This window comes from Sciurus vulgaris, assembly GCF_902686455.1.
Source record: "Sciurus vulgaris genome assembly, chromosome: 10".
NCBI classification, from domain to species: domain Eukaryota; kingdom Metazoa; phylum Chordata; class Mammalia; order Rodentia; family Sciuridae; genus Sciurus; species Sciurus vulgaris.
In genome coordinates, this window is record NC_136470.1 from 3,705,656 (window position 1) to 3,733,323 (window position 27,668).

A 27,668-nucleotide genomic window follows, 5' to 3' on the forward strand; every position below is an offset into this window, starting at 1 on the left:
GCCATGGTGCACCCCTCCAGGCCGCCTCCTCTGCGGCCTGGGTTGCAGGGGAACCTCCCACTCCAAATCCTTAACCACGGCAGAGTCCAGGCACTGCACGCTGGCAGCGCATGAGGCCACTCCTGGGCCCGCCCGGGAGCCCCAGCTGGGAACAGCACTGGTGCTGGGGGAAGCGGAAGTGACTGGAACCGGGGTGTGGGGCGGGGGCCGCTCCAGAGGCAGGGGCTCTGCCCAGGACTTCCCGGCTTGCGCCCCGTGGACAGGGATTTAAGGGCAGGCAGGTTTAACAAAGACGAAGAGCCGTACCGAAGGCCAGGGCGCCCAGCACGGGCTGTCTCCGGAGCCAGGGTCATTTTGGGGGCCTTGGACTTTTCTTTTAAAGGAAACTTTGTGGGAATGAGCGTGGGAAGGTGTAGGGACGTCTTGGTGTCACAGGATGGCTTATGGTGGCCTGGACGTCCTCAGGGCCTAGGCTGAGGTTGTCTCCTTTGACCGACAGGCACGTCGGAGGCAAGCGGCTAGAGGTCTCTCAAGCCTCTCTCCCGCGCTCTGCCCTAATCTGCGACGCAGCAGCTGGGCCGCCGCTGCTCTTCGGCTCTCCTCAGAATTGGGCGGTTTCCACGGATCAGTGAGTTCGCAGGAACTTCAGGCGCCCAGACACCTGGGGGAGCCAGGCCTGGAGGGCAAGCAGGTCTGGGGAGGAGGTCTGACCTCGCGTTTGGATGGACAGTCGTGGTCTCCTCTTCCCTTTTGCCTCCTTTCTATGATCTCGAGTCCTCTCTTGTGACTCGGGATGAAGCCAAGCTGGGCTCGCAGTCCTTGCTCGGAGGTGAGGGAGGCGCCCTCTGCGCTCTGCTCTCCTCGGCTCCCTCGGGACAGCAGGGCTGGGCGGAAGGTTCCATCTGGTGCGTGTCAGCGCCCCGCCTGTCGGGGTGGCCTGGAGGTGGCAGGCCTGTGTGTTCTCAGAGCACAGCTTCTGCGCGGTGCCCTCCACGTGGAGGGTGGAGGTTCCTGTGGGCTTCCCCTGGCGAGTCCTGGGCGCTGAGCGAGGGTCCCGCCCATCCCCAGCTGGAGGGGTGTCCAGAGGCTCCCTGAACGGCGGTGTGTGCAGGAGGCTGAGGAGAGCACTGGACAGAAAGGGGGGCGGCCACGGCGGGTAGTCCTTCCGGGTCGGAGCCTTGGACCCACCTTTGTTCCCACCCCCAACTGTAGGTGTGGGTCTCCATGACAACGGGAAATCACGCCACAAAGAGAAAATTAGGGCTCGTGGGAATGGGGAGGTCAGGAAACCTTAAGGAGCTCATTTTCATTTAGAGCACCGTGGCGTGAAGCGCAGCCTGCTCTTGGAGTCAAGATCTACCCGAGGGACAAAGTGCAGAGAGCAGGAAACCAAGCAGGCCTCCTGGTCCTCTGCCTGCGAGCAGATGGCTCTGCTTAAAGAAAGCAGTGTGGGGAGGCATTGGGCGTAACTCTCAGAATTTCCAAGATTCAGAGCAGAAGCCATGCCTACCGAGTTTGGAGGGAGCCCTCGAGTCGGTGAGATCTTCTTGGCTTTCCCTCCAGGGGCAAGATGGCTGCAGAGGCTCCAGGCATCACGTCCTCCCAGAAAGGAAGGAGGAGCACGTGGTCGAGCAGCTTCTCTTCAATCAGCCCTTCATCACAGAGTCCCGCCTCGTCCAGAGACAAGGCAGCTCCTGCTCTCAGGAAAGTGCATTTGTACAGCTTCCCACTCGGGGCCTGTGGCAGCTCCTAAGGGGAGCCCAGGCCCATGGCCAGCCCCAGTGCAGTCCTGGGGTGCTCATCGCCAGTGGTGCAAGGAGGAGGACAGACACAGCCGTGGCCCCTCCTGCCATCCCCCTTGGGCGGCACTGTTCTGTGTCCACTCTGGGGCTAGGGAGCTGCTGGGGAGCCTGTCTCTCTGCTGACCCCACTGCCTGGTGGCAGGGTGTTCAAGGTGTCCTCTGGGAAGCCAGGTGCCTAGCCCGTCTCACCCTGCACCCTCTGGGGCTGGGGCTGCAGCCTCCTGCCGGGGCTGGTGGCCACTCTCCTGGGATGTCCTGGAGGGACACTGTAGCAGCCAGGGCTCAGTCCCTGCCACGGTGCCTCTTTACTCGCAGTGCAGGCCGGGTCAGGGCGGGGGCGGCTGCTGGTCCTCGTCCACCTGGGAGCCGCTTTCCCAGTCCAGGCAGGAGTCCGAGCCCTGCAGGCCCTGCCGCTGTCCTCCTGGGCAGCCTGGGGGCCAGGCCAGCTCCCTGGCTGAGGGTTGGTTCTCGTGGCCTGGGACCTGCAGGCAGCCAGCCCTCTCCTGGTGCGCCCGGCTCCGAACGGCCCTCCTGTCCTCCGGGGCAAGGAGGCGAGAACATTTTAATCCTCACACGCTATTTTCCGAGAAGCGCATACTGCCTGAGAAGGTCAGGAAGCCTGTCGTGCGCCGAGCCGTTCACCCACACCCGCACGGCTCTCTCCGCAGCCCCGGCCTGGGTGGACTGAGGTGGGCAGCCCTCAGCAGGGCATCGTGCTGAGCAGTCCAGGGACCGTCGGGTTGCTTCGCCCAGGGTCTCCTGGGCAGAGGCCGTGAGCGCACCCAGGTGGCCCCCGGGTTCTTCCCAAGTCCTCCTTTGCTTTGCTTCCTGGCTCAGGTGGGGCCACCTGAGAGGACAAGGTAGGTCTGGGCCGTGTGGGCTTGGGGATGTCAGCTGACCCCTCTGAGCCCCGGTGACTTCCCTGGAGATGGAGGAACGGGGACTTGGGCTGGAGAGCTCTGTACCAGGAGCCCGGCCCACGGGCCTTTGCAGCCGCAGGGCGGAGCACAGGGGCTCCACAGGGCAGCTCAGGAGTCCCCACCACTGGTTGGGTCCTTCTGGGTGCAGAGAATGGCGTCTGGGGACACAGGGAAGCAGGGGGACACAGGGAGGCCCCTGGACAGGAGGCAGGAGGCTTCCTCCTCAGGTGACCAGCCAGGTCCTGTGTGGTGGTGAGGATGGGGACAGTACTGGGGGCCTAAGGCTCAGGACACGCCCGAGGTCCAGGGAGGACAGCCAGGGTGGCGGGCAGGGGTGTGGCAGGGACTGTGGGCCGGCAGGCTTTGGCAATGGCGGCCCCAGGCACCTGAGCTGGCCGGCCTCTGGGCTTCGGCCCTGCAGGCAGTCGGTCCAGAGGAGCTGGCAGAGCCGCTGTGACGCTACCCACAACCTGCAGCTGCCCTTCTGTCCCCGGCCTCGCCGACTGCTCAGCCACTGGCCCCGAAGTGTGCACTTCAGGCCTCTGGACGCCATGGTGGCCGTGGACAGCCTTGCTGCTCATTCCACCTGTCGCCCTCTGTCCCCAGAGGACTGGCAGGGGCTCTGCTTTGAGAGCCGCTTGCCTGGGAGGACTGGTCGAGCCTGCCTGGGAAGGACCGGCACAGCGACCGGCACAGCGGTGAATCCAGTGCCTCTGAGTCCCTGGCCCTCAGGCGCCAGCCAGGTGCAGTGCCAGGTGCAGGCGGGGCTGCTCACTCATGCTGGTGGCTGCCCTGGTCACTGTCCACCCCCGGGCTTCTCCACAGGAGCCCACGTGCCTGGCGTTCAGGACCCACTGGAGAGGGGGAGACAGGCTGTCCCCTGACCGTCCCCTGACCATCCCCACCTGAGAGTTCCCGGGGCCAGGTGACCCCTCCACCCGACCCTCCAGCCAGCGTCCCCTCCCTGTTCCACCCTCTGCACCCCCACTCCAGCTCCTGGAGTCACCTCCTAACTCCACCCTGTCCCCAGGTCCTCCTGGGCTCCGCATGGGCGCTCAGCCTGGGACGACCACGTGGCCAGCCCAGGGGCTGGTTCCAGGGGGAAGCAGGGGCCCCCTGGAGGTCAGAGGCTCGGGTCACCCCAGGATGGCAGGGGGGTGACAGTGCTGGGCTGACTGTCACGGAGGACAGACCCCCTAGAGGCAAGCGGAGAGAGGCGAGGTCAGGGCGTGGCGGGGCGCCGCCTGCGGAGGAGGTCTGGGCAGGGGTCACGGCACAGCCCTGAGGCCGGATGCCATCGCTTCTCATGGGGCTGAGGGCCCGGGAGGCCACAGGCTGCCTGAGTGGACAGAGCTTCCTCCAGAATTCTACCACTGTTTCTGCGGCCGTGGGTCACAAACCGGGTTAGGGCGACACACGGGGCGGAGTGCGCGGTGTCCGGTCCTCCTTTCCGTGCCCGCCAGTGTTCTCAGGACTCCAGGATGTGCCCGCCCAGGACTGGTCACGACAGGAAGAATTCTTGGTGAACTGACAGCGACCCGCGTGGATGTGCAGCCAGCGCCCGTCAGCTCCTCTCCAGGACTTAAGCCTCCGTGGCAGAGCCCGGGAGCCGCGGAGCCCAGCACCTCCTGTGGCCGTGGCGCTTGCCTCCGCTCCAGGCTGGGGGGCAGTGGGAGTCAGGGGTCCGCGCTGAGACCTGGCGGTAAAGAATGAGGCTCCCGCTCTGGCTGCAGGCTGGGACTATTTTTAGCACCTGACTGACCAGCAGGAGGCTAGGGGAGGCCTTGGCTTGGGGCCTGTGGGATTCGATTTCAGTGATGCTGGAAGAGGACGTGCCCAGTGCTGCTGACCTCCTTCCTCCTCGGCTTTGATGGACTTCTCCATGGGAAGTGCTTTCTTGATCCAATTTCGTCATTGGAAAGATGAAAAGGAAAGTCAGAACCAGAGAGGTTGTGTGCCTTGCCCGAGGCTCCACAGCCAACAGCACAGCAGGAACAAGAGCTCAGGCTTGGCTCTGCCAGGCGACTCTCTGTGCAGAAAGGAGGGAGGAAACTCGAACCCAAGGTGGCTGAGCAAGAGCCACCTTTCTTCTCAGCCGAAAATAAGAAGCAAGGGTAGAGGCCAGTGCAATGGCCCTTGGTCTTCTGTGGGGGCTCCTGGAGGGACCTCGAGTTGGACGTGGCACACGGAACACATGAGGTTACTTCTCGCACACACCAGCCCGGGGAAAGGAAGAAGCAAACAAGAACCGAGGGCCAGGAAAGAGGCGGCGGGCAAGAGGCGTCCACGGAAACCTCCACGGGCACGTGCTGGCTGGCGGGCAAGTCAGCGGCTCCGGGATCCAGCCTCCCTCTGTCCTAGCTGGCAGGATCCCAGCTGGCGTGGAGCCGTGTTCCTGAACCACTTGTTTCCCAGCCCCTGTCCCTAACGGTGTTCATGCAGTGACATCCTGCTGGAGAGCCTGGGAAAGTCCTGCCCCTGACTGGGATGGTTCCTTGCTCCCTGTCGTTTCTTCTCTTCCTCTGTCCACCTGGGATGTGGATGTGAGGCTGGAGGTGGAGCAGCTGTCTTGTGACATGAGGTTACCATGAAGAAGAAAGCCCCGTGGTTAAGCAGAGCGACAGAAGCAGCAGGGGTGGCGAGGGCATTGGCACCGTCCAGCCTGGGCTGCTCTCTCCAAGTAGCAGAAGGGAAGCGCTGTTGGTGGCTTGCTTGAATGGATCTGGTCCCTGCAGCCAGCAACAGTCCACAGGTGATGTCCTTGTGCCACTCTCCAGTGACCATTGAAGCAAACTGGATCCTAAACGGTCGTGAACTTCTGCAGCTACAGAACAGCTGAGGAGCCGCAGGCACCAGGAGGGGCAGGCCCGACCCGGGGAAGTGGCTGAAAGGTGGAAAGAAACACAAACCCGGAGTCCCTTCTGTCCCTAGGCGCAGGCAGCTGAACCACCCACTGAAGGGAAATTCAGGGCTACAGAGAAATGGGCCAGGTGGGTGCTGGACTTGGAGAAATGCGCAGAGGGGACGAAGAGGAAGCCAGCACAACCAGACAGCAGAACAGCACGGGCGCACTCCTGGAGCGCTGGGCGTGGCCTGCAAGCTGAGAGGGCTAGCCAGATTCCCAGACCACAGGAACGTCATTGGGGACTTCAAGATGCTGGGGCTTTAAAAACTACAGCAACGGTGTAGAGAAGAAAAATCACAGATACAAAATAAAAAACGCAGAGATCAGAATTTCTCGGTGGGGACACAGGAGAGTGAAAGGTAACAGAGCCACAGCTTCGAGTCTTTAAAAGTTTTCTTCTGGGATTCTTCATCCATACAAACCGTCAGCCAGGTGTAAGGGTCAAACAGAGGCTTGAAGATAGGCAAGACATCAGTACTGCGCCTCAGGCACGTCCTCCTCGGGACGTTCCTGGATGCGCGCACCACGTGAGCAAGGACTGAACCGCACAGCTGGATGTGGAGCGAAGGGCACGGGAAGTCTCCAAGGTAAAAGCAACATGACACGGACAAAACAAAAATGAGTGCTTGCCCCACATCTCTGCCTTTGTTCAGAGGAGTTTCACAGCTCCGTCAGAGATTTCTGGGGAGTAATCGGTGAGAAGTATTGTAAGAAATTATGTACAGGTGGAAAAAAATGAGCAATTGTTAACTCCAGGAGAAACAAAAAGCTGCTCAGAAAAGAAGACCTTCATTGTGTCCTCCGGGTTTAGCTGTGGCATGAGGAGGTCGTAGCAATAGTCAAAGGGCCTGGCCAAAGCCTGAGACCTGGGCTTGTGAGGGTTGCAGTGGGCGCGGGGGAGGTGCCAGTGAGCGTGAGTGAAAACTGGAAAGCCAGGAAGCAAGAGTGAGTCCTGTTCCCCAGTGCCGTGGAGGCCAAGATCACGGGAGACGCAGGGAAGGACTTGAAAGCAGGTGACTCAGGGGAAGTGGAGGTGGGAGGGCGCGGTGACAACCACTGCTTATGGTTACAAGCCTTGCAACACCCGGACTTTCTAAATGACGTTAGAGTCACATTTGGAAAGGGAGGAATAAGAATCTGGCGAAGTCGGGCCTGTCCTCTCAGGAGGCAGTCAGGAGGCCCGGCCCTATCCCCATGCCTCGTCTAGAAATCCAAACCCACTGGTGTGGACCTCGGGGCAGGCCCCCAGCGGCCTGAGTGTCCCCCTGGCTGTGTCCAGTGGCTCCAGTGTAGGGCCTCTGAGCCAGCTGACGTCTGGGCACTGGCCTCCTGAGGGGGAGAACCAGGCCTGCCTTTGCGCCTTGGTACAGGGGACTGTTGAGACGCAGTCAGCCACCTGTCAAGAGGGGAGCCCGCTCCATCTGCTCAGCAGAGCCACCACCACCACCAGGCCATGTCTGCTTGGTGCCCGCTCATGCCCTGGGGCTGCCATAACTGGGCAGCCCACCGCAGACGCCCCTCTGCAGACCTGTGGAAGATGCAATGAGCCCGTGCAGACAGGTGACCTGGGAAGAGGAGGGAGACTGCATTCTTTTTTTTTTTTTTTTTTCCATAAATCAATTGCGTTTTTATTTATTTATTTATTTTTATTGTAAACAAATGGGATACATGTTGTTTCTCTGCTTGTACATGGAGTAAAGGCATACCATTTGTGTAATCATAAATTTACATAGAGCAATGTTGTTTGATTCATTCTGTTATTTTTTCCCTTCCCCCCACCCCTCCCATCCCTCTTTACCCTCTATACAGTACTTCCTTCTCCATACTTGCCCCCCTCCCTAACCCTAACTCTAACCCTAACACTAACCCTTCCCTCCCCCCCCATTATGTGTCATCCTCCACTTATTAGCGATATCATTCGTCCTTTGGCTTTTTGAGATTGGCTTATCTCACTTAGCATGATATTCTCCAATTTCATCCATTTGCCTGCAAATGCCATAATTTTATCATTCTTTATGGCTGAGTAATATTCCATTGTATGTATATACCACAGTTTCTTTATCCACTCATCAATTGAAGGGCATCTAGGTTGGTTCCACAGTCTGGCTATTGTGAATTGAGCAGCTATGAACATTGATGTGGCTGTATCTCTGTAGTATGCTGATTTTAAGTCCTTTGGGTATAGGCCAAGGAGTGGGATAGCTGGGTCAAATGGAGGGTCCATTCCAAGTTTTCTAAGGAATCTCCACACTGCTTTCCAGAGTGGCTGCACTAATTTGCAGTCCCACCAGCAATGTATGAGTGTACCTTTCTCCCCACATCCTCACCAACACCTGTTGTTGCTCGTATTCTTGATAATCGCCATTCTAATTGGGGTGAGATGGAATCTTAGGGTGGTTTTGATTTGCATTTCTCTTATTACTAGAGATGTTGAGCATTTTTCCATATGTTTGTTGATTGCTTGTAGATCTTCTTCTGTGAAGTGTCTATTCATTTCCTTAGCCCATTTGTCAACTGGATTATTTGAATTCTTGGAGTAGAGTTTTTTGAGTTCTTTATAGATTCTGGAGATTAGTGCTCTATCTGAAGTATGATTGGCAAAGATATTCTCCCACTCTGTAGGCTCTTTCTTCGCATTGCTGATAGTTTCCTTTGCTGAGAGAAAGCTTTTTAGTTTGAATCTATCCCAGTGGTTGATTCTAGCTTTTATTTCTTGTGCTATGGGAGTCCTGTTAAGGAAGTCTGATCCTAGACCAACAAGGTGAAGATTTGGACCTACTTTTTCTTCTATAATCTGCAGGGTCTCTGGTCTGATTCCGAGGTCCTTAATCCATTTTGAGTTTAGTTTCGTGCATGGTGAGAGATATGGGTTTAGTTTCATTCTGTTGCATATGGATTTCCAATTCTCCCAGCACGATTTGTTGAAGAGGCTATCTTTTCTCCATTGCATATTTTTGGCACCTTTGTCTAGTATGAGAAAATTGTATTTATTTGGGTTTGTGTCCGTGTCCTCTATTCTGTACCATTGATCTACCTTTCTATTTTGGTACCAATACCATGCCGTCTTTGTTACTATTGCTTTGTAGTAGAGTTGAAGATCTGGTATTGCAATACCCCCTGTTTCACTCTTCCTGCTAAGGATTGCTTCAGCTATTCTGGGTTTCTTATTCTTCCAGATGAATTTCATAATTGCTTGCTCTATTTCTGTAAGGTACGTCATTGGGATTTTAATTGGAATTGCATTGAATTTGTATAGCACTTTAGGTAATATGGCCATTTTGACAATATTAATTCTGCCTATCCAAGAACATGGAAGATCTTTCCATCTTCTAAGGTGTTCTTTAATTTCTTTCTTTAGTGTTGTATAGTTCTCATTGTAGAGGTCTTTCACCTCTTTTGTGAGATTGATTCCCAAGTATTTTATTTTTTTCGAGGCTATTTTGAATGGGGTAGTTTTCCTAATTTCTCTTTCTGAAGATTCATCACTTATGTATAAAAATGCGTTGGATTTATGGGCATTGATCTTGTAACCTGCTACTTTACTGAATTCACTTATGAGTTCTAAGAGCTTTCTGGTGGAATTTCCAGGTTCCTCTAAATATATAATCATGTCATCAGCGAACAGGGATAGTTTGAGTTCTTCTTTTCCAATTCGTATCCCTTTAATTTCTTTGGTTTGTCTAATTGCTCTGGCCAGAGTCTCAAGAACGATGTTGAATAGAAGTGGTGAAAGAGGACATCCCTGCCTTGTTCCAGTTTTTAGGGGGAATGCTTTCAGTTTTTCACCATTTAGAATGATATTAGCCATGGGCTTAGCATAAATGGCCTTTACAATGTTAAGGAATGTTCCCACTATCCCTATTTTTTCTAGTGTTTTGAGCATGAAGGGGTGCTGTATTTTATCAAATGCTTTTTCTGCATCTATTGAAATAGTCATGTGATTCTTGACTTTAAGTCTATTAATATGGTGAATTACGTTTATTGATTTCCTGATGCTGAACCAACCTTGCATCCCTGGGATAAAACCCACTTGATCATGGTGCACTATCTTTTTAATATGTTTTTGTATGCAATTTGCTAAAATTTTGTTGAGAATTTTTGCGTCGATGTTCATTAAGGATATTGGTCTGAAATTTTCTTTCCTTGATGAGTCTCTGTCTGGTTTAGGTATCAGTGTGATATTGGCTTCATAGAATGAGTTTGGGAGGGTTCCCTCCTATTTCATGGAATACTTTGAGAAGTATTGGAATGAGCTCTTCTTTAAAGGTTTTGTAGAACTCGGCTGAGAACCCATCTGGTCCCGGACTTTTCTTTGTTGGTAGGCTTTTGATGACTTCTTCTATTTCAGTACTTGAAATTGGTCTATTTAAATTGTTTATGTCCTCCTCGTTCAGTTTAGGCAATTCATATGTCTCTAGAAACCTGTTGATGTCTTCGAAATTTTCTATTTTGTTGGAGTATAGATTTTCAAAATAGCTTCTAATTATGTTTTGTATTTCAATCCTGTCTGTTGTGATATTTCCTTGTTCATTCCGAATTTTAGTGATTTGGGTTTTCTCTCGTCTTCTCTTTGTTAGTGTGGCTAAAGGTTTATCAATTTTGTTTATTTTTTCGAAGAACCAACTATTTATTTTGTCAATTTTTTGTATTGTTTCTTTTGTTTCAATTTCATTGATTTCAGCTCTGAGTTTAACTATTTCCTGTCTTCTACTACTTTTGGTGTTGGTCTGTTCTTCTTTTTCTAGGGCTTTGAGCTGTAGTGTTAGGTCATTTATTTGTTGAGTTTTACTTCTTTTATTAAATGCACTCCATGAAATAAATTTCCCTCTAAGTACTGCTTTCATAGTGTCCCAGAGATTTTGATATGATGTTTCTTTGTTCTCATTTACCTCTAAGAATTTTTTAATTTCCTTCCTAATATCTTCTGTTATCCATTCATCATATAATAGCATATTGTTTAATCTCCAGATGTTGGAATAGTTTCTGTGTTTTACTCTTTCATTTATTTCTAACTTCAATCCATTATGATCTGATAGAATACAAGGTAGTGTCTCTATCTTCTTGTATTTGCTAACATTAGCTTTGTGGCATAATATATGGTCTATTTTAGAGAAGGATCCATGTGCTGCTGAGAAGAAAGTGTATTCACTCTTGGTTGGATAGTATATTCTATAAATGTCCGTTAAGTCTAAATTATTGATTGTGTTATTGAGATCTATGGTTTCTTTGTTCAATTTTTGTCTGGAAGATCTGTCCAGTGGTGAGAGAGGCGTGTTAAAATCACCTAGTATTATTGTGTTATGGTCTATTTGGTTTCTGAAATTGAGAAGGATTTGTTTGACATACATGGATGAGCCACTGTTTGGGGCATAGATGTTTATGATTGTTATATCTTGCTGATTTATGCTTCCCTTAAGCAGTATGAAATGACCTTCTTTATCCCTTCTGACTAACTTTGGCTTGAAGTCCACATTATCGGAAATGAGGATGGATACTCCAGCTTTTTTGCTGAGTCCATGTGCATGGTATGTTTTTCCCCATCCTTTCACCTTTAGTCTATGGGTATCTTTTTCTATGAGGTGAGTCTCTTGCAGGCGACATATTGTTGGATCTTTCTTTTTAATCCAATCTGCCAGTCTATGTCTTTTGATTGATGAATTCAGGCCATTAACATTCAGGGTTATTATAGAGAAATGATTTGGTTTCCCGGTCATTTGGTTCATTTTTAAAATTTTGTTTATTTATTTGTTTGACACAACTTGTTTCCTCCTTTATTTGACAATTCCTTTAGGATAATTCCTCCCTTTGCTGATTTGCTTCTTTGTTTTTCATCTCTTCCTCATGGAATATTTTGCTGAGAATGTTCTGTAATGCTGGCTTTCTTTTTGTAAATTCTTTTAGCTTTTGTTTATCATGGAAGGATTTTATTTCATCGTCAAATTTGAAGGTAAGTTTTGCTGGGTATAAGATTCTTGGTTGGCATCCATTTTCTTTCAGGGCTTGAAAAATGTTGTTCCAGGCCCTTCTAGCTTTTAGGGTCTGGATTGAAAAGTCTGCTGATATCCGTATTGGTTTCCCCCTGAATGTAATTTGGTTCTTTTCTCTCACAACCTTTAAAATTCTGTCTTTATTTTGTATGTTAGGTATTTTCATTATAATGTGCCTTGGTGTGGGTCTGTTGTAATTTTGTGTATTTGGAGTCCTATAAGCCTCTTGAACTTGATTTTCCATTTCATTCTTCAGATTTGGGAAATTTTCTGATATTATTTCATTGAATAAATTGTTCATTCCTTTGGCTTGTTTCTCTAGGCCTTCCTCAATCCCAAGAATTCTTAAATTTGGCCTTTTCATGATATCCCATAGTTCTTGTAGATTCTGTTCATGATTTCTTACCATCTTCTCTGTTTGTTCAACTTTGCTTTCAAGGTTAAATATTTTGTCTTCAATGTCTGAGGTTCTGTCTTCCAGGTGTTCTATCCTTTTGGATATGCTTTCTATGGAGTTCTTAATTTGGTTTATTGTTTCCTTCATGTCAAGGATTTCTGTTTGGTTTTTTTTCAATATCTCTAACTCTTTATTGAAATGATCTTTTGCTTCCTGTATTTGCTCTTTTAACTGTCGATTGGTGCGATCATTCAATGCTTGCATTTGCTCTTTCATCTCATCATTCAATGCTTGCATTTGCTCTTTCATCTCATCGTTTGCTTCTCTGATCATTTTAATTATGTACATTCTGAACTCCTTTTCTGTCATTTCTTCTGCCATGCTGTCATTGGGTTTTATTGATGTAACATCTAGATTTGTTTGCAGCATTTTCTTTCCTTGTTTTCTCATATTGTTCAGGTATCAGAGGACCGCTGAGCTATTGCAGATTTCCTCTATTGACTTACAATGTCCCTGAAGATTTCTATATATATCCCCCCTTAGCCTTCAGTAGGAAGGCTAAGGAGTGGTGGCCTTCAGGTGCCTCTCTAGGAGTGGTGGCCTTCAGGTGGGGTATAATCCCTGCTAGTGGGCAGAGGTGCCTCCACTTGTTGACCAATGGTCATCCAAAGGGGACCTAGGCCGCGGGCTGAGGCAAGGCCTGTTTGGGCCTGAGTCTCTGGTTTTACCGTCCTTGTGGGGAAACCTCACCCAGCAGGGAAGACTCACCCGGTGGGGAGGTGTCGCTGGTCAGTACCCTCCTAGAGGTTCCCCTCAATTTACAGCTACCGCCTGGGCTGGGCTGCCTTCCTCTGCAAAGTTCCCAGGGGCCCGGCCCTACCTCCTGGGCCTGGGAGCCTCACCCTTCGCAGATGAATCTCCTTAGGCTGCCCCTCCTCAGAGAATCTGCCCGCAGGCCTGGAACCTTCGCTCCGCCCTAAGCCTGTCTCTGTGCGGCTCTTCCACCCAGAAGCCTCCTAGATCCTGGGACCCTGCTCTGCACTAAATCGCCTGGCTATGCGGCCCCTCCTCTGAGCAGCCACCTGGGGCCCCGAACAATCGCTCTGAGTCCCAGAGACCCGCCACACGCCTCTTCCTCCAGACAGCCACCCAGTATTCCGGTGCGGTCACTAGGAGTCCAAGAAACTCACTGCGTGCCTCCTCCTCCCACCAACCACCCGTAGCCGTGGGCAATCAATCACTCCGAGTCGAAGTGACCCTCCCCGTTCCTCCTCCTTCTCCAGATAACCCCCCGGGTGTTCAGGAGCGGTCGCTCTGAGTGGCTCTGAATCCACGTGACCCGCTGCACAGGTCCTCTGGGCAACCGCCCGGAGCTCTGGTGCGGCCACTCAAGACCAAGCGACCCACCACGCTTCTCCTCCAGGCAGCCCCCCTGTGTTCAGGAGCTGTCACTTTAAGTCCAAACAACTCACCACTCGCCTTCTCCTCTGAGCAGCCGCTTGGAGCACTAATGCAGTCACTGCGAGTCCAAAGGACCTGCCGCGCTCCTCTTCCTCCTCCTCCTCCTACTCCTCCGGGCAGGCCCCGGGGTTCAGAAGTGGTCTGAGTCCAAACAGCTCGCCACGCAGCCCCTTCTCTGGCAACCGCCTGTAGCTCTGGTGTAGTCACCTCTGGTGTAGTCACCCCGAATCCAAGCGGCCACGCTCAATTGCGTTTTTATATAATGATGAATCAGAAAGACAAGTGGGGAACTTTTTGGAGTTCCACTCAATATTTATGACTTGTGTTTGTCTTCATGAACTATCATTAGCCTGGTAAAAGTTTCAGAGTCTTCTAAACGTCAACGATTCTGAATTCCAAGTGCACAACTTAGGATGAATGTCTACTTCCACAGCCAGTGATGGGTGACTTTGGACACAATCCTGGGGAAACCACTTGCCATTTGGGAGAAATGCCACCGGCTTCAGGGTAAGACCTCCATTTCTATTTAGACACTGAATAAAGATCATGCTTAGATATATAGAATATATCCTCCAAATGCCATAGTACAGTTGGATAAAGCTGGGATCCAAGATGGCGGACTAGAGGGAGGCTGCGTTCCTTGTTGCTCCGTAACGCTGGATTCAAGCAGAGGATATCTGTTTCTCAGTGAGGCAGTTTTTGCTGCTTATCGATCCCCTGGTGTTTACCCATTTGTCTGCTGTGATGACCTGCAGTCTGCCAGCATATCAATGCCTTTTTTGAGAGCAGATTGCTCACAGTCAGGCGTCTATCATCCACCATTTGCCTGCCTCTCGCCTGTCCATCACCTGCCTTACTTGAGACTGCATTCTTAAAGCGCTAGTGCTGGGGTTCCTAGTGCGGCTTGGTGGTGCAGGGCTTGCCTGGCTGCAGGAGGCTCTGGGATGGGTCCGACCCCAGCGCCACACACACAAAATAGAGCGTCTGTTGTGCAGGTCCTATGGCCTGGCTGTGGTCACTCCTGGGGGTGCCTTATCTCCACTGACCATCGCAGTCCTCTCAGCTGACTTAGCCACGAGGAAGCAGAGGAGAGAAGCAGCGCACTCCAGTCCTGCAGACAGCCGAGGGAGAAGCCGCATCACCGCCAACCCCAGGCCTTGTGTGCCCTTGGGAGAAGTCCAGGTGCGGGAACTTCTGGTTGGCTGTGGATTCTAAGCCCTGGCTTCCGTGGCTCCGGGAGGCTACAGGGTGGCCGGGTCACTGGCAGGGTGTTGGAAAGATGTGCCCTCAGCCCAAGCGGTGGCCCTCTCAGAGCCTCAGACAGTGGGCCCCTGGCTCTGAGAAGGTCCGGCGCAGGCGCTGTGGCCGCACGCCTCACCCGTTGCTGATCGAGCTGGTGGTGCTGATCGAGCTGGTGGTGCTGATCCTTCACAAGGCTGGGTCCCCCCATGCCCTGGGACGAAGCCCGGCCCTGCCCTCGAGGCTCTGAGAACGAGCTGCCTGGGACGTGACCGGGCTCCCAGGTGTGGCTCAGGCCAGAGCGGGCTTCCTAAAGGAAGGCAGCCTTGGGAGAGAAGAGGAAGAGAGATGGGCAGCAGGACTTGGGAGAAAGAAGCATGGGCCTCCTGGGTCATGGCCAGTGCCTCCGAGCTGGTGCCGGCTGCGGGCGGAGGCTGTGCTGGGTTCACATCTGCCCGGCCCAGGTGCCAGGACGCTGAGGGAGAGGGAAGGGGGCCTGTCCTTGGAGCCCGTGTCTCCTGGAGGGCGTGGTACTGCGGGCTGGAGTGGCTCTTCTGCTGTCCCCGAGGAGCCCCAGCCCTTGGCTGATGCAGGTCCCCACGCCTCCCTTCAGCATGGCGATGCCTGTCCCTGCGTCCTTCCCGGCTCTGCCTCACGGGTGCCACCACCTCTCAGGGGGACGGATGCCTTGAGGAGCTTCATCTCCTGGTCTCCAATTGCTCCATCATCTCTGCTGGCCTCCCACCTGCCTCCCTCTCTGGCTTGGCCACTCCTCACTCTGATCTTGGAAGAGTTACAGGAACCCAGTTTTAGCCTCTGCTCCATTGCAGGTGGGCGCCAGGTCCAGCGCCTCCGTTCCTGCGCAGGGCGTCCAGCCGAGCCAGGCCTCACAACCGACAGGCTCTAGCTAGGACGGGACATTGCTGTTGCTCTCCACACTGGGCCCAGGACAGCAAGCTACTGAAAAACGTCAATTCTGTCATGTTCTGCTTCTAAATTTGTGCCGAAGAAGGATCGGGTCAGACCCCTCTGCTGACTTACTCGGATGGTGAGCCCCGGAATTTCCGAGGGAGGTGTCAGAAAAATCCAAGGGGAAGACAGCGGAGGGTCTCGGCTCTGAGTGGGGGAGGGGATCTCAGCCGAGGACGTGAGGACGGGGGTCTCGCCAGGTAAACAGCCCCCAGGAGCGACACCATCCGGCGCAGATGGCAGGCCAGCTGGGGACCACGTGGGCACACACGCAGCAAGCCAAGGGCTGGCTGCAGCGCCAGGAGGAGACCCCAGGACAGGCTCAGTTCCTCCGCTCGAGGGAGCCCGTCCGAGGGGACGGCTGCCTTGCTGACGAGCAAAGGCCTGGGTCCCGACAGAACGACTTATGGGAAACCAAGTCCGTTTCCCTAGTGCAGACGCGCTCTGAAGAGAAGGGCGAGAACGTTCGCGAGAGCGTCAGTCTACATGATGTGAGAGCCTTCCTCTCCTCTTCTGGGCCATCGAGGTCCCCAAGGAGGGGATTTGTGGGAGCCACATTTCCTGCATGTCGTTATTTCTCCTCGGATAACGTAAGGTCCGAGGAGGCTGCTTTGGCGTTGGAGCAGATCCTTGCGCTTAAAGTCATCTTGTCACTGGAGGAGATCTAAAGAGGCCTTAAGAGGGGACCTCGACTGTCACAGGAAGAATTTCAGGACAAGTCGAAAGCAAGACACAGGCAGAGACTCACGTAAGGACAGCAAAGGACCCTGGGGAGGGACCGGTGCCCCCACCTCTCAGAGAGAGGACAGGGATGTGCCCAGGTTTGAGCTGATTGTTTCAAAAACGCTGTCCTTGTCCCCAGTGCCAGTCCCCAGTGCCAATCCAATAAGGAGGACACGGTTTTGAGAAAAAGAAAAAGGAAAAAGGTTTATTTCTTTGCTGGCAAAGGAGAAACTCAGGGGACTCCTGTCCCAGAGCTGTGATTCTGCCCCTCGGCAGGAGCAGGGACTTTTAAAGAGGTGACTCAGGGCTGCATTCCACGTGTTCTCTGCTGGAGTTGTGATCCACTTGTGAATTGGGGAGACAGCCATTCCTGAGACCTTCTGTGCCATCCCCAAAGTCAGGATTACTCTCCTGTGGTGGGTGTGTGCTCAGCACAGATAACTGTGCCCAGGACGGGGAGGAAAGGTGATCCTGTTTCCCCTGAGACTAGGGAGGGGCAGGGAGAGAGGAAGAGAAGAAACTTGTCCATCTTAAACAAAAGGCTCAGTGGCGGAGCAGCAGGGCTGATTCAAAGCGTCAAGGGGACACTTCACATGATTACTTGGGTGATTTTCAGGGGGTGGGGAGAAATCCTGAGCCGATGAGCTGTTGTTGGATTTTGCTGGTTTGGAATATGTTCACGAATGTTCTTGCAGATGGAGTCCCGTGGCCGCTGCCTCTTCTTGGAGGTCGGAATGCTGTTCTTTGCTAAAGCAGCACGCCACTGTCACTGTGGATCTCCTCAGGAGAGTGACGCCTGGTCTCTTCCCAGCATGCTCCAGGGTTCTGCTTAACTTGCCTGGCTCTCGAGGGCTTTACTTACTACGGCTCTCTCCCCACGGGCCCGTTTTAGCTCACCTGTCAGTCTGCATGCTGACTCTGGGGTCCAGGGGGCCCCCGTCTGCCTGTGTGTTCAGCCTCTCACCATTTGCAGGGCAACTACCCTGAGGTCTGGGAGGAGAAAAGTCTTAGTCGCTGCCCATGGGCGAGGCCAGAGCTGCCCTGTCCTTGGGTCCTTCCCCCAGGTCACCTTCTGCACACCAGGGACACCAGATTGTGTACAGAAGACCCCCTACCCCCAGGCTGGATTCACCCAGGAACGTGCTGGGTGCCTGAGGAGAAGGAAGCCCCGCCAGGCCTGCTGCCTCATTTTGAGGCGTCCACACTGGTTGATCCTGAAGGTGTGATGCTGTCCTGTACCGAAGACCGCAGTGACCTCTCTGTAAGCACCCACCACCCACCTGGGGGACAGGTGGCCAGTCCACTCATACGTTGGCGATGTGGGCCTTCAGCAAGCTGGTGAGGTGGCGGCCACCGAGCTTCCCATGTACGAGGTTTCGTGCTTTCCGCGCTGTCTGCCCTCCGCTTCCTCAGCTTCGTCCTGGTGGGGACGTGAAAGTCCTTCAGCGCTTCGCCGCTTCCAGGCGCACAGTCCTCGGGCACCTACCTCCCGTCTCGTCTGGAGATTCTTCCCTCCACCGCTGCCTGGAAAATGGCCCTTGCTCCTTAGAGTCCACCCTAAATGCCACCGCCGTGTCCCCAGCGCTGCCCGCCTGCCTGCCCCAGGTGTGGCCAGCGCTCCTGTCAGACGTGCGCTTCTCCATCCGAGGGTGCCCGTCGCCCCAGCTCCGTCCCAAGGTGGGCAGCCTTTGGGTGGCTTCACCCAGGGTCTTTGATGGCGTCTCTTCCCCGGGCAGTGTGTGCAGAGGTGGATCTGATCTAAGAGTGAGGGCGTCTTTGCGGCTACTCACGCAGCGCTCGCCACGTCTTCTGAGCTGGTCGGAGGGTCTGCGCCGCAGCCCGGTGTGGCTGTGCCCGTCCACCCCCGTTGCTGGAGCGTCGTCATTTCAGACACGTACATCGGGCTGGAGCGGGGTCGGGCAGAGCTCCCACCCGGCGCCTGGGTTCCATCTCAGCGTGGCAAACAGCAGACGGAGAGGACAGAGAAGTCCCCGTGCTCCACGCCCTCACGGGCACCCGCCTTCTGCCTCCCAGCCTGGAGCCTGCTGATAGTCCACTGTGGCTCTGCCCCTGCACCTTGTGACACGGAGCGTTTTTGCCCACCCCCGTTGGCCGTTTGTGTCTTCTTTTGGGAAATACCTATTCTGGTGTTTTGCTCATTTTAAAATCAAGGGATGTGTGTATGTATTTTTGGGGCTGGGGACTGAACCCAAGGGCATTCTATCACTGAGCTACAGCCCCAGACCTGTCTGTCTATCTATCTATTTTGGAGACAGGGTCTCGCTAAGTTGTCCAGACTGGCCTTGAATTTGTGATTCTCCTGCCGCAGCCTCCCTTGGTGCTGGGATGAGAGGCGGAACACCTGACTTGGATAAGCCTGCCTACTTTCTGTCGGCTGTTTGAGTTCAAAATGATGACATTTTGAATGTCATCCCTTATTGAATGTATGATTTGCCAAAGTATTTTCCCATCTGTAGGGTGTCTCTTCACTCTGCTGATTGTTTCCCACATGTGCAGGAGTTGGGAATGTAAATTAGTTCACTATATGGAAAACAAAATAGTGATTCCTCAAAATATTAAAAATAGAATTACCACGTGAAGTCGGACACCGTGGCGCATGCCTGTACTCCCAGAGATTTGGGAGACTGAGGCAGGAGGATTGTGAGTTCAAAGCCAGCCTCAACAACTTAGTGAAGCCCTGAGCAACTCAGTGAGAACTGTCTCAAAAAAATAAAAACAAAACAAAACAAAGGTCTGGGAATGTGGCTCATAGGTAGATCACCCCAGGTTCAATTCCCCATACCAAAACAAGAAGAAGAAAAAAAGAATTACTAGCAATCCTGCTCCTGAGTATTCATCCAAAAGAGCTGAAGTCAGTATGTGGAAGAGCCCTGTGCTCTTGGCGTTTACTGCAGTCCCATCCACAATAGTCAGGCATGGATAACCAAGTGTCATCCGCAGAGGAGTAAAGAAAACGTGGTACATATACAAGGTGGAATACTATGCAGCCACGACAGGGATGTCATCCTGTCATCTGTGGCCACATGGGTGAACCTGGAGGACATTATGCTAAGTCAAATAGCCAGGCACAGAGAGGCAATCTCTGCATGATCTCCATTATGTTGCAATCTTAAAAAGCTGAACTCGTGGGAGCAGAGGGGAGACCAACATGGGTGGGAATGCTGGTCAAAGGGTGTGACACCCCAGTAAGGCAGGAGAGGGCTAAAGGGCTCCATTGCAGGGCACGGGGACTATAATCAACAGCAAGAATTTCACTCTGGTTTTGTTGTACTGAAGATTGAGCCGAGGGGCACTTTACCCCAGCGATGTCCCCAGTCCTTTTTTTTTTTTTGAGACCAAGTCTTGCTGTGTTTCTGAGGTGAGGGTCTTGCTAAGTGACTGAGTCTGCCTTTGAACTTGGGATCCTTCTGCCCAGCCTCCCCATTCACGGGTAATATAGGCCTGTGCCACCATTCCCAGCAAGAACTGCACTCTTGAGAGTGGCTGAGAGAGAACATTTCAAGTGTTCTGACCACAAAGATTATGTGACGTAACACGGTCGCTTCCTCTAGCCCTTCACCATGTGTGAACATGAGGCCAGGCCTGGATGCAGAAAGCAGCTATTCCTTAGCACCAAGTCCCAACGCAAATGCATGGTCCGAGGCTGCAGAGGGGCCTCCTCTCCCTGTTTTCCAATTGCAGAGGCAGAGGGCCAAGAGGGGACCAGAGCACAGAGTGGGGGCACCTGTGGGGTTTGAGGTGTTGGCCTTGACGTCTTTGGCCTCTTGACATGCAGCAGGGCTTGGGTACAGGATTTGGGGTCCATTGCTTAGAAAGTTTGTCCAGGGCCTTTCCCAGATACCTGCTGCCTTAGGTGCACCTTGGCAGGGCTGCCTGGCATTGCCTCAGGTAGGTACTCTCTCCAGAAGAATGGTGAGCAGTGTGAAGTTCTCGTGGGCACAGAGGAGGCCGTGGCAGGATCGCATTCAACACCGGGTGCATTTCTGCAGTAACAAGGACGCCTCGCTGTCATAACCTCACTGAGGTGGTGGGTGCATAGCCCAGGCCGGCGACAGCAGGCTCTAACCCTGCCCTTCCCAACCTGTGCATTCTGCCACCAGGCGCAGCGTGAAGTAGCACCAAAGAATGCCGAGGAAGGAAAGGAACCAGTAACTAGGACTTGTGTCGAGTGACCTGAACTCAGAGTTGTCCAGAGAGCTCTCCTGCATTTAAAGTATCTGGGTGTGGCAGCACACACCAACCCGACAGTTAGGAGGCTGGTCTGCTTTTATAACTCCAGGTAGAGCTCATTTTAAATAGGAGAAGGAGGAGAGGAGGAGGAGGAGAGGAAGAGAAGAAAAGGAGGAAGAAAGCAGAATTCTAGAGCTTGTACGAAAGCTCCCCAGGAGAACTCACGTAGCAAGGTGTGAGCAGCTCCCTGGAGGAGATGCTGGAGTTCAGGTGGGTGACGTTTAGCCCGGGCGTGGATGGCGGAGGTCTCCCCTGCGTTTCCTCTCATGGAAGAGCTTGTGGTTATTTTAAGGCTCCACGTACTTACCTTGCGGTCCAGAGCTCAGGGTGATTCCAGGCTCCTCCACCTTCAGCTTTGCCACAGGGCTCCATCGGGTCTGCCGTGGACGGCGGCGTCCTCTCTTCTCCTGGGCTCTGCTGGGCTCTCAGGGGCCACAGCCCAGAGTCTTACCAGAACCTTTGAGAGAGGAGCTGGCTGGGGAAGAGCCAGCAAAGGGCAGGCCTGGCCCTGGGGGACCGAGTTTGCTCTCCCAGCCGGAGTTCCGGTGGGCCTGATGAGTCGCCAGTCGCCTTCTCTAGGTTTGCCAACCCCCCTGTTAAATTCCATTAACCGACATGTTCAAATCAGGAATTCCACAGAAGCCTTGGCACCCTGGGTGTTTGTGCCCACAAGTCTCCATCTGAGGGAACAAAAGGCTGCTACGTCCTTTCCATAGAGCTTCCCAGCCCCACTGCCCCCGGCCACTGCGTTCCTGGACTCTGTCACCTGGGCCCTGATTACACTTAAACTTTCAAGACAAGATGAAAGTCTGTGGTCCTCAATGTTGAAATCCAAATCAAATGGGAAGCTTTTCTGTAACTCATTTGATGGTGAATTCCAACCAGTCAAGTGACTCTTTCGGGGCTGTTTCTGACCTGAACCGACCACGAAGATGCTTTGACCCCACCCTGTGGTCACACGGTGGGTGCCGTGCCGCAGAACACTCTGCCCTCCTGCGGACATCTCCAGGTGCAGTGCTGGACCTGGGCCGGCGTGCTGTTCAGTACACGCGTCCTGAACCCTCCCAAGATCTGAACGTGGCTTCCCCATGTGCTAGGACAGGGGCAGGAGCAGGGGCCGTAGGGAAGGCTCACAGAGCAAAACCCAGCCAAGGTGCCCTGATGGCCGGGCTGCCCATGTGAGCCAGGCGGTCCTCACTGGCCTGGAGCAGGCAACTCTGACCGTCCTGTGTTTGCAGACCAAGGAACGGAGAGAGGCAGCATCGGGACTGTGTGGCACAGCCAGGGTGGAGCGCAAGCGTCTGGTTCCAGGGTCCATGTGCTTCACCAACATGCTGGGGTGGCTTCTGACACCTGGTCTCAAACATACTGGAAGTTTCCCAAGTTCCTGCCGGGGCAGCCATCACCTAACCCTAAAGGTTTCCCAGGAGCTCCGGCTAGTGAGGAAAGGTGTTTCATGGCCCCACCATCTGAATCCTGATGGAGCCCAGAGGCTCTGGCTGAATTGCTGAGACCAGTCCCTGTGAGCCCAGGTGTGGTGCAGACACTCAGAGAGGGTCCTCTAAATCCAACAAGCTGACCTTGAGATGTAGCAGGGACGGAACTTCTGTGGATCAGCACGCGTCCTGCACAGGGCCCTGTGGAATGGGAAGGCTCAGGAGGTGGGCTCAGCCGGGGTCCAGCTCAAGGCCTGCACTGGTCCAAGCCTGCTGGCCTGGCAGCCTCACTCCCCGGCAACTTCAGTCAGCAGCAGCCTCCTGGCCCCGCCTGCACCTTCCTGCCTGGGGTGCAGCTGCCTCCTTCCCTTTCTTGTCTTCCCAGGGACACTTTGGACCTTCTGTGTAGAGATGGTCCCTGACTTGGATCTTGCAACTTCAGGGTGATGCAAAAGCTACTCATTCAGTAGAAACCACTTTGAATTTTGAATTCGGATCTCGTCCTGGGTTAGGGATGGAGGACCACGTCCGCTTGAGAAGCTGAGCAGTGGCAGGGACCACAGCTCCAGTTAGTCCTGGACCACAAGGGGAGACCGCCGGCGCCCTGCAGTGTGCTGTGCGGTACGCGCCGCCCACGGCTGCTAGGCCGGGGGATTACTCGCCTTTCCCACTCTCTGTAGGTTGGATCTAGTGTGGGCTCATGCGACTTCCCCCATCCAAGGAGGGGAAGCACTGGCACTCAATAAGTTACGAAAGCTCCATCCTTGTCCCCAGTGCCACTCCAATAGTGAGGACGCAGTTTCGAGAAAAAGGAAAAAGGAGGTTTATTGCTTTGCTAGCAAAGGAGAAACACAGGGGACTCCTGTCCCAGAGCTGTGATTCTGCCCCTCAGCAGGAGCAGGGACTTTTAAAGAGGTGACTCAGGGGCTGCATTCCACGTGTTCTCTGCTGGAGTTGTGATCCACTTGTGAATTTGGGAGACAGCCATTCCTGAGACCTTCTGTGCCATCCTGGAAATCTGGATTACTCCATTCCTATGGTGGGTGTGTGCCAGGACAGATAACTGTGCCCAGGATGGGGAAGAAAGGTGATCCTGTTTCCCCTGAGATTAGGGAGGGAGAGACCAGGGAGGAGCAGGGAGAGGAAGAGAAAGGTGTCCATCTTAAACATCAGTCTCAGTGGCGGAGCAGCAGGGCTGATTGAAAGCGTCAAGTGGACACTGTTACATAGTCTCACTATTATTGAATCCTCCTTCTCCTGGTTCCAGTAAATTAGTGGAGGTGGGTCTGAGGGTTCATCTTGGATCTTCTTGGCAAATTTGCCTTTCAAGTGTTAAAAAAAGGATCTTTTGGGGTTGGGATATAGCTCAATGGTAAGGCACTGCTTGCCTAGCGGGCATGAGGCCCAGTACAATCCCTAGTACTGCAAAAAACAAACAAAACTCACAAAAGAAACCCCCAGACAGGAGCTTTCCATCCTCCCTGGTCATCCCTTTGATTGGCAGAGGGGTGGCGTCCTCCCTCCCGTCCTTCCTCCCCGCTCCAGGTCACGGGTCAGCTCTCTGGTCCAACCTGCTGCTCCACATTCCTTTGCTCTCATGCTTCTGAAAATAGCCTCCATTCAGGGCCTTCAGGGTTGGCTCCTGTCAGGAAGTCTGCTGGGCCAGGTCAGCTCAGCAGGTGAAAGCTATTTTCCACTCCAGATTAAGGACTTAGGCTGGAGAGCAGAATGGTCTCTGGCAGTCAGAGTGATGCTGAGCAGGCCCTGGTGTCCAGGGCAGAGAAAACCCTGGGAAGCAGGGTGGCCCACTGAGAGTCCCTCCCCAGGGGAGCTCCGGATGTGATCTGGCAAATGACCGCACCTCAGCAACCTCAGTTTCCTTTTCTGGTCTTCACAGGTCAGGATGTGTGGACAGAGGCTGGACACGACTCCACGTCTGTGAGAACAGAAAACTCGTAAAGCAGGTGGACCTGGGCCCCCTCCACAGGAGACACTGTGGGGAGCTCCCTGGCTTACCCACCCGCCCCGGAGGCGTCTGCTTTGTGGGCCTGGAACACTCCCTGTGCTGAGCCTAGGGGCCTCTCCCTGGGGATCTTATGTTCCTGTGCCTCCCGCGTCTTCCTGCCTCCTCCTCCCCCAGCCCTCTCCTGGAGAGGGGTTGAGAGAAGGTGTGCATCCTGCGGCTGTGGTCTCCTGTTGGGGTGGGCAAGGAGGGGGGAGCCCTAGGGGCTGCAGGGGTTGGCGTTTGAATTTTGGTTCCCTCCCCTCACTGTCCTTTTGAAAGGTCGGGGGAGTCCTTGCTCTGTGGCTTCCGAGCCCATCTGTCTGCGTCCACCAGGAAGGCCGGGTCATCAGTTGCTTCTGCTGCCCTGAGCTCCATCGCCTGTCTGCCCCAGAACTGCTTTGTCTCTGGACCAACTGGCCATTTCTGAAGGTGAAATCCACCTTCTCCAGGCCAGCAGCTGCCCTTCGGTGCCTGCTGCCGCCCGGCCCCAGGTCAGCAAGAGGGGCTGCCAGAAGATGAGTCCCAAGGTGCCCACTCAGGGCAGTGCCTGGGCTTCCGGATCTGAGCCCACAAGCTGACCAAGGAGGGGTTCCAGGGGTCAGGAGGACGCGCTAGCAGTGTCAGCATTCAATCTGACACCCTCTCCAACTCTTCCAGTTTTAAAGGTGTGATGGGCTTGACGGGTATCTTAGTATGTTCTGGTTGTTAACAAAACACCCTTAACAGGGTGGCATTAAAACGAGAGATTTTTTGTGGTTCTGGAGGCTGGGATTCCGTGGTCAGGTGCTGGAGTCCGTGTCTGTGAGGGCTTCCTTATTGACAGACAGCAGAGGGGACGTCTCTGGTCTCTTCTGCTCCTAACAAGGGCACGGACCCTATCACAAGGCAGCACCCTCTAGTCACCTAAACACCCCCATCCCACCTCCTAACACCAGCACACTGGGGACTAGCTTTCAGTGCAAGAATTGGGGGGCATAAACATCCCACCCCTCACATGGGGTTTGAATTCCCTGACCCTTAAAGCAATGCTTTCCTCCCTCCTTCCCTCCCTTCCTCCTTCCTTTCTTTTACCATGTATCAGGCATGCGAGGCTCTAGGGAATTAGAGGAAGAAGCCCCTCCCACAGCACAGACACCTCACGCAGGGGAGGCACTTGGCAGGCCACTAAGACTGTCACAAGTGGACCCGCCCCTCTGTTGCCCCAAGAATAGTCCAAGAACAGGCCCATGGGCCACAATCCACTGAGCCATTGATAGCATCAAATACACTTTTCCCTCCCCTTTGGGAAACAGTCATGGGCGTGGGCCAAGCGAGGCATCTGGTTCCAGGGAAAGTAGCTCGGCACTGGTGAAAGCAATTTAAAGTCCATGCCCAGCCACCGACTGCCAGCTGCTAATTACAGACCAGGCAAGAAAGGAGCCAGAGCTCCAGCCTCAGAGAGCAGCATTCATGAAGTATCCTCAGGTGCCTGCTGATGGCCACGGCCGGAGGCATGATGGTCCACTGGGAGAGACTGGGGCCCCATTGATAAGAAGGCAGCCTGGCAGCAGGCACAGACACTGCTCAGCACCCCTCCCTGCAGTCCTCCTGGTCTGAGCCTCCCTTGGGTGGCCTCTGCCTCATCACTACCTCCCCTCCCCTCTCAGGGCCAGCGCAGGTAGGTGTGCCTTAGACTGTCCGCAGATGCAGATTCCAGCAGTCAGGGACCGGCAGGGAGAGGCCAGGAGGGTGCTGGGTCATCCTGGCAGTGGAGCAGAGCAGAGGCCTGGCCCCTGGCAAGGGCAGGAGGAGGTGGGGGTGCACAGGGACAAGGCTGAGAGCACAGCCATACCTGGGGTGGCAGGCAGGCTCCAGCCCCTCAAAATACCCGAAGAGTCCATGGTCTTGGGGAGCGGGGCTGCAGCTGCAGGAAGCAGAGTTCCCAGCAGGGTGTCAGATGCTGGGGGCGAGGGGGGAGCAGGGGACCAGGACCATGTAGGAGAAGAAAGTAGGTCAGCTGGACATGAGCCCTAGGGCAGCCCAGCGAGGCCCAGCCAGCCCCTTCCAGTGACTCAGTTTTGATCCCTGCAGGCTCCAGAAGAATGGCCCCAAAGTGAGCCTCCTATGAGTCCCCCTGCATGTGTGAGGCACCATTTGTCACCAGGACCTGGCGGGTGTGGTTCAGTCAAGGCCCTGGAGAAGGGAGACGGCCCTCAATTATCCCCATGACACTGAGTTCCACCAAGTATCCTTCTAAGAGGGAAGCAGGGGTCCACCTGACCACAGAAGAGTGACTTGGCTACAAGTTGAGGAACCTGGCAGCCACCAGAAACTGGACAAGGCCAGGAAGGACCCTGAGTTGCGTGAGGAGCCTGCCTGGCACACCTTGACTTTCTCCTTTGGGACTCATTTCCAACTTCCGACCTCCAGAAGCAAAGAGATTTGTGCAGCCGCTGCAGGACCCTGGGAGGGTCCCACGGCGCCAGGGGAACAGGGCAGGAAGGCAGACACCCCGACCGCCATCTCAGAACCTTGCAGAGGCAGCCTGGCTTTCCCTTTGCTCTGTACCTTCCTGTGCTGTTTGGATTTGCATCCAGTAAATGTCTCCATATTGTAAAACCTCAGGCGTTGTCCACGGGGAAGACTGTTTCCCCGGCCTGTGCTCCGCCAAAGCGAGCACTCTCACGCCCACCACCTGCTACAGGTGTATCTGAGGACCGGCCTTACTCACCACGGAGGAATTTGCCCACCCACTCTGGCCCCGCCCCTTCCCTGGCCCCGCCTCTCCTCCGCCCCCTTTTCTCCCATCACCCCTCCCCTGGCAGGAGAAAAACCTAGTGACAGTCGCCTGCCTTCCATCTACTGACAGACTGCAGGTAGCCCTTCCCAAAAGTGCACCATAGGTGGCCCTGGTCTGTGGGGGGTCCTCACCCCTGCCCTCTGGGGGAGCTGCACCTCCATGCAGACTTCACAGCGTGCTGTGTTCAGGGCTTTGTAAACAGTTTCCTTTTCACATCCATGACAGCAAGTGCCTGGCGCTACCTCAAGTTCTAGGAAGAGAAAATGGCCACAGGGGCCTGGCCCATGTCAACACTGCCAGCCGCCACCCGGGCGCCAGGGTCTCCAGGGTGGGTCTGACCCAAGGTCCACTCGGCCAAGCAGACCATGCTGTCACAGACTTGCAGCAGCCTGGCCCAGGGAGGTGATGGGGGTGTTCCCAGCTCTGGTGAGGGCACTTTCTGCACCTGTTTCCTCAAGCCCTGTGGGAGGAACTCAAGCCCAGCAAGTTCCTGCTGCTGGCCCTTTCACCTGTGTGACCTGTGGCAGGGCCCTGTGCCGCCTCATGCCCGAGAGGGAAGCTTGGCCACACGCACCAGCACCGGCGCCCACTGGGGCAGCAGGCCTCGTTGTCTCTTGCTGGCACAAGCAGGTCTGTATTTCCTCTGCCATGACTTCTGTGGGTTTCTGGGCACAGCTGAGCCCGCATGCGCCCGTGCTGCTGTGCACACCTGTGAAGCCCAGTTGCGAGTCCCGCTTTCTCAGCCTGAAACAGCTGCCCACGTGTGCAGTCCTGAAGCAAAAACGATGATGCCT

At 54.2% G+C, this 27,668-nt stretch overlaps 2 long non-coding RNA genes across 2 annotated transcripts; both read left to right on the forward strand.

The window, feature by feature from the left end:
• Positions 1-569: 569 nt before the first annotated feature.
• Positions 570-26,621, forward strand: LOC306637710. The gene is made up of 6 exons (XR_013757237.1): positions 570-829; positions 1,213-1,536; positions 20,525-20,864; positions 23,988-24,260; positions 24,375-24,786; positions 26,166-26,621. It is a non-coding gene; the product is annotated as an uncharacterized lncRNA (long non-coding RNA).
• Positions 3,659-14,538, forward strand: LOC306637712. The gene is made up of 3 exons (XR_013757239.1): positions 3,659-6,214; positions 6,998-7,187; positions 14,468-14,538. It is a non-coding gene; the product is annotated as an uncharacterized lncRNA (long non-coding RNA).
• Positions 26,622-27,668: the final 1,047 nt, after the last annotated feature.